The following is an 18233-nucleotide window of genomic DNA, read 5'->3' as shown; positions in this document are numbered from 1 at the left end:
TCTCCACCTGCCTCCTTGAGCCCCCACCTTCCAGATGATCTCCAAGCAGCTCTAGCACATGCATCCCCTTCAGGAGGATCTGGCTGAGGGTGTGCTGTTGGCTCTGGCCCTCAGCGCTGGCCTGCCGCCGCACTCCTCCTTCAGGAAGCTCTGGCCTGCCTGCCTGCCCTGCCTCGTCCTGCACTCTCTGTCCACAGCTGCCAATCTCCTGAACCAGCGGGTCTGCACTTGCCTGCAGATCACGGCTGTCCTTGAAGCCTTCTGGCGTTTTCCTCACCAGGGCTTCTCCATCTTCCTGGGCTGCTCCACAGATGGGATTTTCATGAGGCAGCTGCTGAGGGCTCTTCAACAGCCTTTGCCGAACTCCCTTCCGCAGTTGCGTGGTGTTTCCCACTGACCAATACCCGGCATCTTGATTCAGGGCAGCCAGAGCAAGAAGCTGGAACGGGAGAGGACTGGCCTTCGGCTCGGATGATGCGACAGCTCCACGGGCTTGTGCGTCCGGTTCGGTCTTCTCCATGCCTTTTCCAGAGACTTCCTCGTTCCGGGCACACTGCCACTTTCTTCTTCGGAAGCTGAGTGCACTCTTTCCCAGGAACACCACCACTGCAGTGCACACCAGGATCTCCCAGCGAAACCCAGAGACTCGTGGCACATGTGGCCAACGTTCGGATATCACCAACCCAGCAGCCCACAGCTGCTCCAGGACAGCCCACAGCGGCTCCAGAACTGTGTGGGGAGGCATTTGGATGGCCCCCAGCTGGCTCCAAAGAGCCTTGTGGCTTGGTCTCCGATCACCAGTGTCTTCTGGGCCACTAGGAAGTGCTTGGAACCCCTACGAGGGTTCCGTCTCCAACGCAAACCAGTGCCTGGCAACAGGAGCTGAAGGGAGGAGGGGTGGGGGAGGTGCACCTGAGTCTCCAAGGCACATCATTGCCTGCAACCGGAGCTGACAGCAGGTGGGGTAGGGGAGGGGAATCGCTCTATTGTACACCTGAAACAAAGACAACCCTATCGATCAATTTCTCGGAAGTACAATTTCAACATTAAAAAAAATATATTTAAAAAGCAAACTAGGTATCCAAAGGAGAAATCTAACAAATATCCAAACACTGAGAAAGTAACCTTCTAGATGATCAAAGATCAAAGATCAAATCTCAATGCATTGAAGTGAAGGAAAATGAACATACAACATATGAAAATGTGTGGGACACAGCACAATCAATGGACAGCACCATGTAGAGCAATCACTGCCTATGTTAGAAAGGAGGAGGAGCATCTGGGAGGCTCAGTCAGTTAGTCCAACTCTTGATTTTGACTCGGGTCATGATGAAACTCGAGGTTGTGAGACTGAACCTGCATTGTGCTGGTGCTGGGCATGGAGGCTGTTTAATAATCTCTCTCTCTCTCTCTCTCTCTCTCTCTCTCTGTACCCCTTCCCTGTCTCTCTCTCTCTCTCTCTCTCTCTCTGTCTCAAAACAATAAGCTCTCCACGTCAGAACCTAGAAAAAGATGAGAAAATAAAACTAAAGAAGAAAACCAAAGGAATCCTTCCACCCAGTTTCAAGATCTACAGCTATAGTAATCAAAAATGTGTGGTGTTGGTGAAGGGATAGACAAATGGAACAGTATAAAGATAGATAAGTGGAACAGGATCAAACCCAGAAAGAGACCAACCACCAACATGTCAATGGGATTCTGACAAAGGGGAAAAGCAATTCAATGGAGGAGTGACAGCGTTTTGAAGAAATGGTGCTAGAGCAAGTGGACTTCCAGAGACAAAGAAGAAGAAGGAGGCCCAAGAAGAAGAGGGAGGGGCAGAGAGGAGGAGGAGGTGGAGGTGGAGGACGAGGAGGACGAGGACCACAATCGAAGGCTCATCCTCTGTACAAAACTGAACTCGTGGCGCCTGGGTGACTCAGTCGCTGAGGCAGCCAGCTCTTCATTTCGGCTCTTGTCATGCTCTCAGGGTCCCGGGACAAAATCAGGCTCCAAGCTCACTGGGGAGTCTGCTTAAGGACGCTCTTTTCGCTTCTCCCTCCACCCCACGCCCCACTCATGCGCATGCTCACTCTCTCAAAAAGAAAAAAAAATTTGTTAAATTAACTCAAAATTAATCACCGCCTTCTACGTAAAATGATAAATCTTCTAGGGAAAAAAATGTCCAGAATGGACAGCTAGGTAAAGAATCCTCCGACTGGACATCAAATCATGTTCCGTTCAAGAAGAGTTGATTCATTAGACATGATCCAACAAATCAGAATTGGAAGTCTGTAATGTGTGAAACACCTTGTGAAGAAGACCCAAAAGGGAAGCTACAAACTGGGAGAAAATAGGTGCAAACCACATACCTGATAAAGGACTCCTGTCGGAAGGAGAGAACCTCAAAAGTTGACCCCCAAAGAAGCAAGCCATCCAGTCTGAAAAGAACAAAAACAAAAAAAAATGGGCAAAAGACCGAAACCCTTTACCAAAGAGTATACAGATGGAAATCCCATAAAAAGTTACCATCGGGGCAATTCAAATTCAAACTCCAATGAGCTCTCACTGCACACCTATCAGCATGATGCAAACCAAATGCACCCGAGAGGGAGAGAGAGACCCCACTCCCCAATGCAAGGCAGGATGTGGAACGACTGGATCGCTCCTGCATCGCTGTTGGGAATGGAAGGTGATAGAGCTCCCTCTTGAAAACAGTTCACAGTTCCTTTTCTTTTTCAAGGCCTGGATTTAAATTCCAGGGAACAAGCAGTAGAATATGCTTTTCGGGTGCACAGGAGAGTGACCCAACCCTCCACACAGTTTCTCTGAAAACTAGACTTGCAACCACCCTAGGACCCCAGTCATTGCACTCTTGGCATTTCTCTGCGAGAAATCCAAACTTACGTTTGCTCAAAAACCTGTACAGGAACGGATCTGTGTCCTGATGGAAGCAGTGGGGCTGCCAAGGGGGTAGAAGTGACTGCAGTGGTTGGATATTGACACTGGACAGCCTTGTAAGAGATGTTCTCATCTTGCTTCTTTGAAGGCCCCTTCCCATTCATGGTGGTCCTGGGGACAAGGAGAAAAGGAATGTCAACGATTTCAAGAAGTTGAAAGGATTTCAAGAAGTTGAAACCAAGCATTAGAACACCATCTCTTCTACATGAATTCATTCTCATATTCACCCCCAGTCTCCCAAAGCAGACAGGAGGGGTCTGGTCCAACAGGGGTTGCGGGCAGTGGCCCTTCCACAGGCCATCTCCCCTCCAGCCTAGAAGTCCAACGACCAGGTCCCAGGCTTTCAACTCATCTCATTCTCTAGGGGCCTTCTCTAGGGGCCCCAGGGAACTTCTGGGCTCTTTCTCTGCCTTCTAGGAGGCTCTGTGGGGCTGGGTCGAGTGCTCTCAGCCGACTTGGACCACACTGCCAGGTGTCTCCCCCTGCATTTGCCACCCTTCGACACAGGAGGATCAAGTGGGAGGATGTCCTCTCAGAGAGATCCATGGCGATCAGCATAGATGTCCTCTCTCTTCCATTGTTTACCCTCATCTCTCAGGCGTTTCTACCATCTCTTGATTTCCCTGGAATTTCAACCCCAGGAGAGGGGGGGTGGGTCAGAAGCCAAACATTTGGCTTCCCACTCCTGTCTTTCTTGAAGGTTTTCCCCGAACCAATGGGCCTAAAACAACATTCATAACCTGATATGGTTTCTGTGGGCCAGCCATCCAGGTGCAACTAGCCAGGTCCCTGTGGCTCAGGATCTCTCACAAGGCTGCAGTCCAGAGGGCCTCTGGATCTTCAGTCATCTGCGGGCTTGTTGGGGGTAAGTCTGCTTTTGAGCTCACTCAGCTGGCTGTGAGCAGCCAGAGGCCCTCCATTGCTGGAAGCAAGAAATAGTCATTCCTTGCCCCATGGGCCTCTCCAGCATAAAGCTCCCAAGGAGCAGCTGGCTTCCCTGGGAACAGATGCGGGAGGGAGGGACGGAGGGCGGGCAAGCCCAAGAGGAGACCAGTCTCTTTGTAAACTCACCTCCGAAGGGACATCCTATCACTTTGGCCACATTCTGTCCTTTACAAGGGAGTCAGTAGTTCTGACTCGAATCAAGAGGTGGAGTATGGAACACAAAACGATGTGTACCCAAGATGGGAATCGTTGGAGACCCTTAAAGGCTGCCCTCCCTACTTGGCTGGGACTTGACCTCAGCTAGCCACCACTATAATCTCTGCATCCTTATATTATTATATATTATGTTAGATTATATTACATGCACTATTATCTTTGCATAGAATCATCACATCCTAGGACGTGAACGAGGGGAACAATTTACCAAGCCCTTCTGGGATCCTTCAGCAGCTTGCCTAGAAGTTCCTTGCCCAACAGTGCCTGTCAGTTCAGTGTCTGGCTCCTGATTTCGGTTCAGGGCTGATCACGTGATCTGGGAAATCCAGACCAGCGTCTGGTTCAGCACTTGAGTCCGAAGCCTGTCGAGGAATCTCTCTAACTCGGCCCCTCCCCCGCCTGCATGTGTGTGCGTTCCTTTGTGTGTGTGTGTGTGTGTATGTGTGCGCCGTCACCCTTTCTGTCTCACCAAGGAAGAAGAAGAAGAAGAAGAAGAAGAAGAAGAAGAAGAAGAAGAAGAAGAAGAAGACGAAGAAGAAGAAGACGAAGAAGACGACGAAGAAGACGAAGAAGACGACGAAGAAGACGAAGAAGAAGACGAAGAAGAAGAAGAAGAAGAAGAAGAAGAAGAAGAAGAAGAAGAAGAAGAAGAAGAAGAACAGTACTAGGCATAGTAGTAGAAGTTATTGGCACAGCAGGTGATCATTAGACAACCCTGGTTTGGAACGGGAGCTCTGAAATTCACTAGCTGTGTGATCTTGGGGCAAGTTGTTTCCCCTGTCTGAACCTCAGTCAGACATGACACACTGGGTTATTGGGACGATTAAGGGATCGATACAAGACACTTCAAACCGTCCCTTGCTTGGCATAGAATCCCTTAATCAAATCCATTCTCAGTAGCAGGAGTCTCAGCCATTGGATATTTTTATTTTTATTTGTGTTACGCTGAACACTGAAAAATATTCTCTCACACTCATACGGCTCCAGGGAATATGGAGCATCAGGCTAAAGGATGGGGTGGATCTCAAGTCAAAGGAGCCATGGGTATGGCTGAAGGGGTAAGCACAGGAGCTTTTGTGCTCTGGTTGTGAGTGTTGGTGGCTGCTGGGCAAGGGAATCAGACCTGCAGGGGACCCGAGAACTTGGAATCTGGCCAGTGCACCCTTGCTCCCTTCTTGGGCTTCCTGGGTTTCAGGGGAGCCTTTGGCCCTTGAGGGTACTTGGAGGCTGTGCCCGGAACAGCAGGAGCAGGAGCAGGAGGCCCCCCGGAGACAGGCTGGACCTTGGGCCCAGAGTTGGCCAGCTTCTGCCTGAGGCAATGGTTTTGGGCCTGGAGCCTTTGGAACTCCCTCTCTGCCCACAGGAAAGCCTTCTGGCTCTCCTCACTCCTCTTCTCCACCACGAGGCGCTCCCGCTCATGCAAGGAGGCGATTTGCTGCCATTCTCGGTGCAGGTCGGCGGCCATGTTCCTATAGAGGCCCAAGTGCCAGTGGGCAGCATCCGCCTTCCTGCGCACCTTGGCAAGCTCGTTCTTCACTTGCAGGCAGCGTGCCTTCTCCTCCATCATCTTCCTCTCCAGGTGTCTGAGGTGCTCTTCGCACAGCTTCGGCTCTGCCTCAAGCTTCAGGCGCAACTTCGGAATCTCACCGTCCAGGAGGGTGTTCCGAAGGTGAACAGGTCCTTGCTCAGCTTGGTGGCTTGTTGGGTTTCTTGGGAGCTCTTCATTCCTCTGACGTGCCTTCTTCAGTGCCCTGGACGGCTTGAATTGGTTCACGGGGCTCCCGCCTGAGGGCACGTGGTCAGGGGAGGAGGAGCCAGTCTCCACCTGCCTCCTTGAGCCCCCACCTTCCAGATGATCTCCAAGCAGCTCTAGCACATGCATCCCCTTCAGGAGGATCTGGCTGAGGGTGTGCTGTTGGCTCTGGCCCTCAGCGCTGGCCTGCCGCCGCACTCCTCCTTCAGGAAGCTCTGGCCTGCCTGCCTGCCCTGCCTCGTCCTGCACTCTCTGTCCACAGCTGCCAATCTCCTGAACCAGCGGGTCTGCACTTGCCTGCAGATCACGGCTGTCCTTGAAGCCTTCTGGCGTTTTCCTCACCAGGGCTTCTCCATCTTCCTGGGCTGCTCCACAGATGGGATTTTCATGAGGCAGCTGCTGAGGGCTCTTCAACAGCCTTTGCCGAACTCCCTTCCGCAGTTGCGTGGTGTTTCCCACTGACCAATACCCGGCATCTTGATTCAGGGCAGCCAGAGCAAGAAGCTGGAACGGGAGAGGACTGGCCTTCGGCTCGGATGATGCGACAGCTCCACGGGCTTGTGCGTCCGGTTCGGTCTTCTCCATGCCTTTTCCAGAGACTTCCTCGTTCCGGGCACACTGCCACTTTCTTCTTCGGAAGCTGAGTGCACTCTTTCCCAGGAACACCACCACTGCAGTGCACACCAGGATCTCCCAGCGAAACCCAGAGACTCGTGGCACATGTGGCCAACGTTCGGATATCACCAACCCAGCAGCCCACAGCTGCTCCAGGACAGCCCACAGCGGCTCCAGAACTGTGTGGGGAGGCATTTGGATGGCCCCCAGCTGGCTCCAAAGAGCCTTGTGGCTTGGTCTCCGATCACCAGTGTCTTCTGGGCCACTAGGAAGTGCTTGGAACCCCTACGAGGGTTCCGTCTCCAACGCAAACCAGTGCCTGGCAACAGGAGCTGAAGGGAGGAGGGGTGGGGGAGGTGCACCTGAGTCTCCAAGGCACATCATTGCCTGCAACCGGAGCTGACAGCAGGTGGGGTAGGGGAGGGGAATCGCTATATTGTACACCTGAAACAAAGACAACCCTATCGATCAATTTCTCGGAAGTACAATTTCAACATTAAAAAAAATATATTTAAAAAGCAAACTAGGTATCCAAAGGAGAAATCTAACAAATATCCAAACACTGAGAAAGTAACCTTCTAGATGATCAAAGATCAAAGATCAAATCTCAATGCATTGAAGTGAAGGAAAATGAACATACAACATATGAAAATGTGTGGGACACAGCACAATCAATGGACAGCACCATGTAGAGCAATCACTGCCTATGTTAGAAAGGAGGAGGAGCATCTGGGAGGCTCAGTCAGTTAGTCCAACTCTTGATTTTGACTCGGGTCATGATGAAACTCGAGGTTGTGAGACTGAACCTGCATTGTGCTGGTGCTGGGCATGGAGGCTGTTTAATAATCTCTCTCTCTCTCTCTCTCTCTCTCTCTCTCTCTCTGTACCCCTTCCCTGTCTCTCTCTCTCTCTCTCTCTCTCTCTGTCTCAAAACAATAAGCTCTCCACGTCAGAACCTAGAAAAAGATGAGAAAATAAAACTAAAGAAGAAAACCAAAGGAATCCTTCCACCCAGTTTCAAGATCTACAGCTATAGTAATCAAAAATGTGTGGTGTTGGTGAAGGGATAGACAAATGGAACAGTATAAAGATAGATAAGTGGAACAGGATCAAACCCAGAAAGAGACCAACCACCAACATGTCAATGGGATTCTGACAAAGGGGAAAAGCAATTCAATGGAGGAGTGACAGCGTTTTGAAGAAATGGTGCTAGAGCAAGTGGACTTCCAGAGACAAAGAAGAAGAAGGAGAAGAAGAAGAGGGAGGGGCAGAGAGGAGGAGGAGGTGGAGGTGGAGGACGAGGAGGACGAGGACCACAATCGAAGGCTCATCCTCTGTACAAAACTGAACTCGTGGCGCCTGGGTGACTCAGTTGCTGAGGCAGCCAGCTCTTCATTTCGGCTCTTGTCATGCTCTCAGGGTCCCGGGACAAAATCAGGCTCCAAGCTCACTGGGGAGTCTGCTTAAGGACGCTCTTTTCGCTTCTCCCTCCACCCCACGCCCCACTCATGCGCATGCTCACTCTCTCAAAAAGAAAAAAAAATTTGTTAAATTAACTCAAAATTAATCACCGCCTTCTACGTAAAATGATAAATCTTCTAGGGAAAAAAATGTCCAGAATGGACAGCTAGGTAAAGAATCCTCCGACTGGACATCAAATCATGTTCCGTTCAAGAAGAGTTGATTCATTAGACATGATCCAACAAATCAGAATTGGAAGTCTGTAATGTGTGAAACACCTTGTGAAGAAGACCCAAAAGGGAAGCTACAAACTGGGAGAAAATAGGTGCAAACCACATACCTGATAAAGGACTCCTGTCGGAAGGAGAGAACCTCAAAAGTTGACCCCCAAAGAAGCAAGCCATCCAGTCTGAAAAGAACAAAAACAAAAAAAAATGGGCAAAAGACCGAAACCCTTTACCAAAGAGTATACAGATGGAAATCCCATAAAAAGTTACCATCGGGGCAATTCAAATTCAAACTCCAATGAGCTCTCACTGCACACCTATCAGCATGATGCAAACCAAATGCACCCGAGAGGGAGAGAGAGACCCCACTCCCCAATGCAAGGCAGGATGTGGAACGACTGGATCGCTCCTGCATCGCTGTTGGGAATGGAAGGTGATAGAGCTCCCTCTTGAAAACAGTTCACAGTTCCTTTTCTTTTTCAAGGCCTGGATTTAAATTCCAGGGAACAAGCAGTAGAATATGCTTTTCGGGTGCACAGGATAGTGACCCAACCCTCCACACAGTTTCTCTGAAAACTAGACTTGCAACCACCCTAGGACCCCAGTCATTGCACTCTTGGCATTTCTCTGCGAGAAATCCAAACTTACGTTTGCTCAAAAACCTGTACAGGAACGGATCTGTGTCCTGATGGAAGCAGTGGGGCTGCCAAGGGGGTAGAAGTGACTGCAGTGGTTGGATATTGACACTGGACAGCCTTGTAAGAGATGTTCTCATCTTGCTTCTTTGAAGGCCCCTTCCCATTCATGGTGGTCCTGGGGACAAGGAGAAAAGGAATGTCAACGATTTCAAGAAGTTGAAAGGATTTCAAGAAGTTGAAACCAAGCATTAGAACACCATCTCTTCTACATGAATTCATTCTCATATTCACCCCCAGTCTCCCAAAGCAGACAGGAGGGGTCTGGTCCAACAGGGGTTGCGGGCAGTGGCCCTTCCACAGGCCATCTCCCCTCCAGCCTAGAAGTCCAACGACCAGGTCCCAGGCTTTCAACTCATCTCATTCTCTAGGGGCCTTCTCTAGGGGCCCCAGGGAACTTCTGGGCTCTTTCTCTGCCTTCTAGGAGGCTCTGTGGGGCTGGGTCGAGTGCTCTCAGCCGACTTGGACCACACTGCCAGGTGTCTCCCCCTGCATTTGCCACCCTTCGACACAGGAGGATCAAGTGGGAGGATGTCCTCTCAGAGAGATCCATGGCGATCAGCATAGATGTCCTCTCTCTTCCATTGTTTACCCTCATCTCTCAGGCGTTTCTACCATCTCTTGATTTCCCTGGAATTTCAACCCCAGGAGAGGGGGGGTGGGTCAGAAGCCAAACATTTGGCTTCCCACTCCTGTCTTTCTTGAAGGTTTTCCCCGAACCAATGGGCCTAAAACAACATTCATAACCTGATATGGTTTCTGTGGGCCAGCCATCCAGGTGCAACTAGCCAGGTCCCTGTGGCTCAGGATCTCTCACAAGGCTGCAGTCCAGAGGGCCTCTGGATCTTCAGTCATCTGCGGGCTTGTTGGGGGTAAGTCTGCTTTTGAGCTCACTCAGCTGGCTGTGAGCAGCCAGAGGCCCTCCATTGCTGGAAGCAAGAAATAGTCATTCCTTGCCCCATGGGCCTCTCCAGCATAAAGCTCCCAAGGAGCAGCTGGCTTCCCTGGGAACAGATGCGGGAGGGAGGGACGGAGGGCGGGCAAGCCCAAGAGGAGACCAGTCTCTTTGTAAACTCACCTCCGAAGGGACATCCTATCACTTTGGCCACATTCTGTCCTTTACAAGGGAGTCAGTAGTTCTGACTCGAATCAAGAGGTGGAGTATGGAACACAAAACGATGTGTACCCAAGATGGGAATCGTTGGAGACCCTTAAAGGCTGCCCTCCCTACTTGGCTGGGACTTGACCTCAGCTAGCCACCACTATAATCTCTGCATCCTTATATTATTATATATTATGTTAGATTATATTACATGCACTATTATCTTTGCATAGAATCATCACATCCTAGGACGTGAACGAGGGGAACAATTTACCAAGCCCTTCTGGGATCCTTCAGCAGCTTGCCTAGAAGTTCCTTGCCCAACAGTGCCTGTCAGTTCAGTGTCTGGCTCCTGATTTCGGTTCAGGGCTGATCACGTGATCTGGGAAATCCAGACCAGCGTCTGGTTCAGCACTTGAGTCCGAAGCCTGTCGAGGAATCTCTCTAACTCGGCCCCTCCCCCGCCTGCATGTGTGTGCGTTCCTTTGTGTGTGTGTGTGTGTGTATGTGTGCGCCGTCACCCTTTCTGTCTCACCGAAGAAGAAGAAGAAGAAGAAGAAGAAGAAGAAGAAGAAGAAGAAGAAGAAGAAGAAGAAGAAGAAGAAGAACAGTACTAGGCATAGTAGTAGAAGTTATTGGCACAGCAGGTGATCATTAGACAACCCTGGTTTGGAACGGGAGCTCTGAAATTCACTAGCTGTGTGATCTTGGGGCAAGTTGTTTCCCCTGTCTGAACCTCAGTCAGACATGACACACTGGGTTATTGGGACGATTAAGGGATCGATACAAGACACTTCAAACCGTCCCTTGCTTGGCATAGAATCCCTTAATCAAATCCATTCTCAGTAGCAGGAGTCTCAGCCATTGGATATTTTTATTTTTATTTGTGTTACGCTGAACACTGAAAAATATTCTCTCACACTCATACGGCTCCAGGGAATATGGAGCATCAGGCTAAAGGATGGGGTGGATCTCAAGTCAAAGGAGCCATGGGTATGGCTGAAGGGGTAAGCACAGGAGCTTTTGTGCTCTGGTTGTGAGTGTTGGTGGCTGCTGGGCAAGGGAATCAGACCTGCAGGGGACCCGAGAACTTGGAATCTGGCCAGTGCACCCTTGCTCCCTTCTTGGGCTTCCTGGGTTTCAGGGGAGCCTTTGGCCCTTGAGGGTACTTGGAGGCTGTGCCCGGAACAGCAGGAGCAGGAGCAGGAGGCCCCCCGGAGACAGGCTGGACCTTGGGCCCAGAGTTGGCCAGCTTCTGCCTGAGGCAATGGTTTTGGGCCTGGAGCCTTTGGAACTCCCTCTCTGCCCACAGGACAGCCTTCTGGCTCTCCTCACTCCTCTTCTCCACCACGAGGCGCTCCCGCTCATGCAAGGAGGCGATTTGCTGCCATTCTCGGTGCAGGTCGGCGGCCATGTTCCTATAGAGGCCCAAGTGCCAGTGGGCAGCATCCGCCTTCCTGCGCACCTTGGCAAGCTCGTTCTTCACTTGCAGGCAGCGTGCCTTCTCCTCCATCATCTTCCTCTCCAGGTGTCTGAGGTGCTCTTCGCACAGCTTCGGCTCTGCCTCAAGCTTCAGGCGCAACTTCGGAATCTCACCGTCCAGGAGGGTGTTCCGAAGGTGAACAGGTCCTTGCTCAGCTTGGTGGCTTGTTGGGTTTCTTGGGAGCTCTTCATTCCTCTGACGTGCCTTCTTCAGTGCCCTGGACGGCTTGAATTGGTTCACGGGGCTCCCGCCTGAGGGCACGTGGTCAGGGGAGGAGGAGCCAGTCTCCACCTGCCTCCTTGAGCCCCCACCTTCCAGATGATCTCCAAGCAGCTCTAGCACATGCATCCCCTTCAGGAGGATCTGGCTGAGGGTGTGCTGTTGGCTCTGGCCCTCAGCGCTGGCCTGCCGCCGCACTCCTCCTTCAGGAAGCTCTGGCCTGCCTGCCTGCCCTGCCTCGTCCTGCACTCTCTGTCCACAGCTGCCAATCTCCTGAACCAGCGGGTCTGCACTTGCCTGCAGATCACGGCTGTCCTTGAAGCCTTCTGGCGTTTTCCTCACCAGGGCTTCTCCATCTTCCTGGGCTGCTCCACAGATGGGATTTTCATGAGGCAGCTGCTGAGGGCTCTTCAACAGCCTTTGCCGAACTCCCTTCCGCAGTTGCGTGGTGTTTCCCACTGACCAATACCCGGCATCTTGATTCAGGGCAGCCAGAGCAAGAAGCTGGAACGGGAGAGGACTGGCCTTCGGCTCGGATGATGCGACAGCTCCACGGGCTTGTGCGTCCGGTTCGGTCTTCTCCATGCCTTTTCCAGAGACTTCCTCGTTCCGGGCACACTGCCACTTTCTTCTTCGGAAGCTGAGTGCACTCTTTCCCAGGAACACCACCACTGCAGTGCACACCAGGATCTCCCAGCGAAACCCAGAGACTCGTGGCACATGTGGCCAACGTTCGGATATCACCAACCCAGCAGCCCACAGCTGCTCCAGGACAGCCCACAGCGGCTCCAGAACTGTGTGGGGAGGCATTTGGATGGCCCCCAGCTGGCTCCAAAGAGCCTTGTGGCTTGGTCTCCGATCACCAGTGTCTTCTGGGCCACTAGGAAGTGCTTGGAACCCCTACGAGGGTTCCGTCTCCAACGCAAACCAGTGCCTGGCAACAGGAGCTGAAGGGAGGAGGGGTGGGGGAGGTGCACCTGAGTCTCCAAGGCACATCATTGCCTGCAACCGGAGCTGACAGCAGGTGGGGTAGGGGAGGGGAATCGCTCTATTGTACACCTGAAACAAAGACAACCCTATCGATCAATTTCTCGGAAGTACAATTTCAACATTAAAAAAAATATATTTAAAAAGCAAACTAGGTATCCAAAGGAGAAATCTAACAAATATCCAAACACTGAGAAAGTAACCTTCTAGATGATCAAAGATCAAAGATCAAATCTCAATGCATTGAAGTGAAGGAAAATGAACATACAACATATGAAAATGTGTGGGACACAGCACAATCAATGGACAGCACCATGTAGAGCAATCACTGCCTATGTTAGAAAGGAGGAGGAGCATCTGGGAGGCTCAGTCAGTTAGTCCAACTCTTGATTTTGACTCGGGTCATGATGAAACTCGAGGTTGTGAGACTGAACCTGCATTGTGCTGGTGCTGGGCATGGAGGCTGTTTAATAATCTCTCTCTCTCTCTCTCTCTCTCTCTCTCTCTGTACCCCTTCCCTGTCTCTCTCTCTCTCTCTCTCTCTCTCTCTCTGTCTCAAAACAATAAGCTCTCCACGTCAGAACCTAGAAAAAGATGAGAAAATAAAACTAAAGAAGAAAACCAAAGGAATCCTTCCACCCAGTTTCAAGATCTACAGCTATAGTAATCAAAAATGTGTGGTGTTGGTGAAGGGATAGACAAATGGAACAGTATAAAGATAGATAAGTGGAACAGGATCAAACCCAGAAAGAGACCAACCACCAACATGTCAATGGGATTCTGACAAAGGGGAAAAGCAATTCAATGGAGGAGTGACAGCGTTTTGAAGAAATGGTGCTAGAGCAAGTGGACTTCCAGAGACAAAGAAGAAGAAGGAGGCCCAAGAAGAAGAGGGAGGGGCAGAGAGGAGGAGGAGGTGGAGGTGGAGGACGAGGAGGACGAGGACCACAATCGAAGGCTCATCCTCTGTACAAAACTGAACTCGTGGCGCCTGGGTGACTCAGTTGCTGAGGCAGCCAGCTCTTCATTTCGGCTCTTGTCATGCTCTCAGGGTCCCGGGACAAAATCAGGCTCCAAGCTCACTGGGGAGTCTGCTTAAGGACGCTCTTTTCGCTTCTCCCTCCACCCCACGCCCCACTCATGCGCATGCTCACTCTCTCAAAAAGAAAAAAAAATTTGTTAAATTAACTCAAAATTAATCACCGCCTTCTACGTAAAATGATAAATCTTCTAGGGAAAAAAATGTCCAGAATGGACAGCTAGGTAAAGAATCCTCCGACTGGACATCAAATCATGTTCCGTTCAAGAAGAGTTGATTCATTAGACATGATCCAACAAATCAGAATTGGAAGTCTGTAATGTGTGAAACACCTTGTGAAGAAGACCCAAAAGGGAAGCTACAAACTGGGAGAAAATAGGTGCAAACCACATACCTGATAAAGGACTCCTGTCGGAAGGAGAGAACCTCAAAAGTTGACCCCCAAAGAAGCAAGCCATCCAGTCTGAAAAGAACAAAAACAAAAAAAAATGGGCAAAAGACCGAAACCCTTTACCAAAGAGTATACAGATGGAAATCCCATAAAAAGTTACCATCGGGGCAATTCAAATTCAAACTCCAATGAGCTCTCACTGCACACCTATCAGCATGATGCAAACCAAATGCACCCGAGAGGGAGAGAGAGACCCCACTCCCCAATGCAAGGCAGGATGTGGAACGACTGGATCGCTCCTGCATCGCTGTTGGGAATGGAAGGTGATAGAGCTCCCTCTTGAAAACAGTTCACAGTTCCTTTTCTTTTTCAAGGCCTGGATTTAAATTCCAGGGAACAAGCAGTAGAATATGCTTTTCGGGTGCACAGGATAGTGACCCAACCCTCCACACAGTTTCTCTGAAAACTAGACTTGCAACCACCCTAGGACCCCAGTCATTGCACTCTTGGCATTTCTCTGCGAGAAATCCAAACTTACGTTTGCTCAAAAACCTGTACAGGAACGGATCTGTGTCCTGATGGAAGCAGTGGGGCTGCCAAGGGGGTAGAAGTGACTGCAGTGGTTGGATATTGACACTGGACAGCCTTGTAAGAGATGTTCTCATCTTGCTTCTTTGAAGGCCCCTTCCCATTCATGGTGGTCCTGGGGACAAGGAGAAAAGGAATGTCAACGATTTCAAGAAGTTGAAAGGATTTCAAGAAGTTGAAACCAAGCATTAGAACACCATCTCTTCTACATGAATTCATTCTCATATTCACCCCCAGTCTCCCAAAGCAGACAGGAGGGGTCTGGTCCAACAGGGGTTGCGGGCAGTGGCCCTTCCACAGGCCATCTCCCCTCCAGCCTAGAAGTCCAACGACCAGGTCCCAGGCTTTCAACTCATCTCATTCTCTAGGGGCCTTCTCTAGGGGCCCCAGGGAACTTCTGGGCTCTTTCTCTGCCTTCTAGGAGGCTCTGTGGGGCTGGGTCGAGTGCTCTCAGCCGACTTGGACCACACTGCCAGGTGTCTCCCCCTGCATTTGCCACCCTTCGACACAGGAGGATCAAGTGGGAGGATGTCCTCTCAGAGAGATCCATGGCGATCAGCATAGATGTCCTCTCTCTTCCATTGTTTACCCTCATCTCTCAGGCGTTTCTACCATCTCTTGATTTCCCTGGAATTTCAACCCCAGGAGAGGGGGGGTGGGTCAGAAGCCAAACATTTGGCTTCCCACTCCTGTCTTTCTTGAAGGTTTTCCCCGAACCAATGGGCCTAAAACAACATTCATAACCTGATATGGTTTCTGTGGGCCAGCCATCCAGGTGCAACTAGCCAGGTCCCTGTGGCTCAGGATCTCTCACAAGGCTGCAGTCCAGAGGGCCTCTGGATCTTCAGTCATCTGCGGGCTTGTTGGGGGTAAGTCTGCTTTTGAGCTCACTCAGCTGGCTGTGAGCAGCCAGAGGCCCTCCATTGCTGGAAGCAAGAAATAGTCATTCCTTGCCCCATGGGCCTCTCCAGCATAAAGCTCCCAAGGAGCAGCTGGCTTCCCTGGGAACAGATGCGGGAGGGAGGGACGGAGGGCGGGCAAGCCCAAGAGGAGACCAGTCTCTTTGTCAACTCACCTCCGAAGGGACATCCTATCACTTTGGCCACATTCTGTCCTTTACAAGGGAGTCAGTAGTTCTGACTCGAATCAAGAGGTGGAGTATGGAACACAAAACGATGTGTACCCAAGATGGGAATCGTTGGAGACCCTTAAAGGCTGCCCTCCCTACTTGGCTGGGACTTGACCTCAGCTAGCCACCACTATAATCTCTGCATCCTTATATTATTATATATTATGTTAGATTATATTACATGCACTATTATCTTTGCATAGAATCATCACATCCTAGGACGTGAACGAGGGGAACAATTTACCAAGCCCTTCTGGGATCCTTCAGCAGCTTGCCTAGAAGTTCCTTGCCCAACAGTGCCTGTCAGTTCAGTGTCTGGCTCCTGATTTCGGTTCAGGGCTGATCACGTGATCTGGGAAATCCAGACCAGCGTCTGGTTCAGCACTTGAGTCCGAAGCCTGTCGAGGAATCTCTCTAACTCGGCCCCTCCCCCGCCTGCATGTGTGTGCGTTCCTTTGTGTGTGTGTGTGTGTGTATGTGTGCGCCGTCACCCTTTCTGTCTCACCGAAGAAGAAGAAGAAGAAGAAGAAGAAGAAGAAGAAGAAGAAGAAGAAGAAGAAGAAGAAGAAGAAGAACAGTACTAGGCATAGTAGTAGAAGTTATTGGCACAGCAGGTGATCATTAGACAACCCTGGTTTGGAACGGGAGCTCTGAAATTCACTAGCTGTGTGATCTTGGGGCAAGTTGTTTCCCCTGTCTGAACCTCAGTCAGACATGACACACTGGGTTATTGGGACGATTAAGGGATCGATACAAGACACTTCAAACCGTCCCTTGCTTGGCATAGAATCCCTTAATCAAATCCATTCTCAGTAGCAGGAGTCTCAGCCATTGGATATTTTTATTTTTATTTGTGTTACACTGAACACTGAAAAATATTCTCTCACACTCATACGGCTCCAGGGAATATGGAGCATCAGGCTAAAGGATGGGGTGGATCTCAAGTCAAAGGAGCCATGGGTATGGCTGAAGGGGTAAGCACAGGAGCTTTTGTGCTCTGGTTGTGAGTGTTGGTGGCTGCTGGGCAAGGGAATCAGACCTGCAGGGGACCCGAGAACTTGGAATCTGGCCAGTGCACCCTTGCTCCCTTCTTGGGCTTCCTGGGTTTCAGGGGAGCCTTTGGCCCTTGAGGGTACTTGGAGGCTGTGCCCGGAACAGCAGGAGCAGGAGCAGGAGGCCCCCCGGAGACAGGCTGGACCTTGGGCCCAGAGTTGGCCAGCTTCTGCCTGAGGCAATGGTTTTGGGCCTGGAGCCTTTGGAACTCCCTCTCTGCCCACAGGACAGCCTTCTGGCTCTCCTCACTCCTCTTCTCCACCACGAGGCGCTCCCGCTCATGCAAGGAGGCGATTTGCTGCCATTCTCGGTGCAGGTCGGCGGCCATGTTCCTATAGAGGCCCAAGTGCCAGTGGGCAGCATCCGCCTTCCTGCGCACCTTGGCAAGCTCGTTCTTCACTTGCAGGCAGCGTGCCTTCTCCTCCATCATCTTCCTCTCCAGGTGTCTGAGGTGCTCTTCGCACAGCTTCGGCTCTGCCTCAAGCTTCAGGCGCAACTTCGGAATCTCACCGTCCAGGAGGGTGTTCCGAAGGTGAACAGGTCCTTGCTCAGCTTGGTGGCTTGTTGGGTTTCTTGGGAGCTCTTCATTCCTCTGACGTGCCTTCTTCAGTGCCCTGGACGGCTTGAATTGGTTCACGGGGCTCCCGCCTGAGGGCACGTGGTCAGGGGAGGAGGAGCCAGTCTCCACCTGCCTCCTTGAGCCCCCACCTTCCAGATGATCTCCAAGCAGCTCTAGCACATGCATCCCCTTCAGGAGGATCTGGCTGAGGGTGTGCTGTTGGCTCTGGCCCTCAGCGCTGGCCTGCCGCCGCACTCCTCCTTCAGGAAGCTCTGGCCTGCCTGCCTGCCCTGCCTCGTCCTGCACTCTCTGTCCACAGCTGCCAATCTCCTGAACCAGCGGGTCTGCACTTGCCTGCAGATCACGGCTGTCCTTGAAGCCTTCTGGCGTTTTCCTCACCAGGGCTTCTCCATCTTCCTGGGCTGCTCCACAGATGGGATTTTCATGAGGCAGCTGCTGAGGGCTCTTCAACAGCCTTTGCCGAACTCCCTTCCGCAGTTGCGTGGTGTTTCCCACTGACCAATACCCGGCATCTTGATTCAGGGCAGCCAGAGCAAGAAGCTGGAACGGGAGAGGACTGGCCTTCGGCTCGGATGATGCGACAGCTCCACGGGCTTGTGCGTCCGGTTCGGTCTTCTCCATGCCTTTTCCAGAGACTTCCTCGTTCCGGGCACACTGCCACATTCTTCTTCGGAAGCTGAGTGCACTCTTTCCCAGGAACACCACCACTGCAGTGCACACCAGGATCTCCCAGCGAAACCCAGAGACTCGTGGCACATGTGGCCAACGTTCGGATATCACCAACCCAGCAGCCCACAGCTGCTCCAGGAC

Source organism: Meles meles, chromosome 1 (assembly GCF_922984935.1).
Source record: "Meles meles chromosome 1, mMelMel3.1 paternal haplotype, whole genome shotgun sequence".
Taxonomy (NCBI): Eukaryota; Metazoa; Chordata; class Mammalia; order Carnivora; family Mustelidae; genus Meles; species Meles meles.
The sequence above is the reverse complement of the archived record's forward strand: the minus strand, read 5'-3'. Positions refer to the sequence as shown.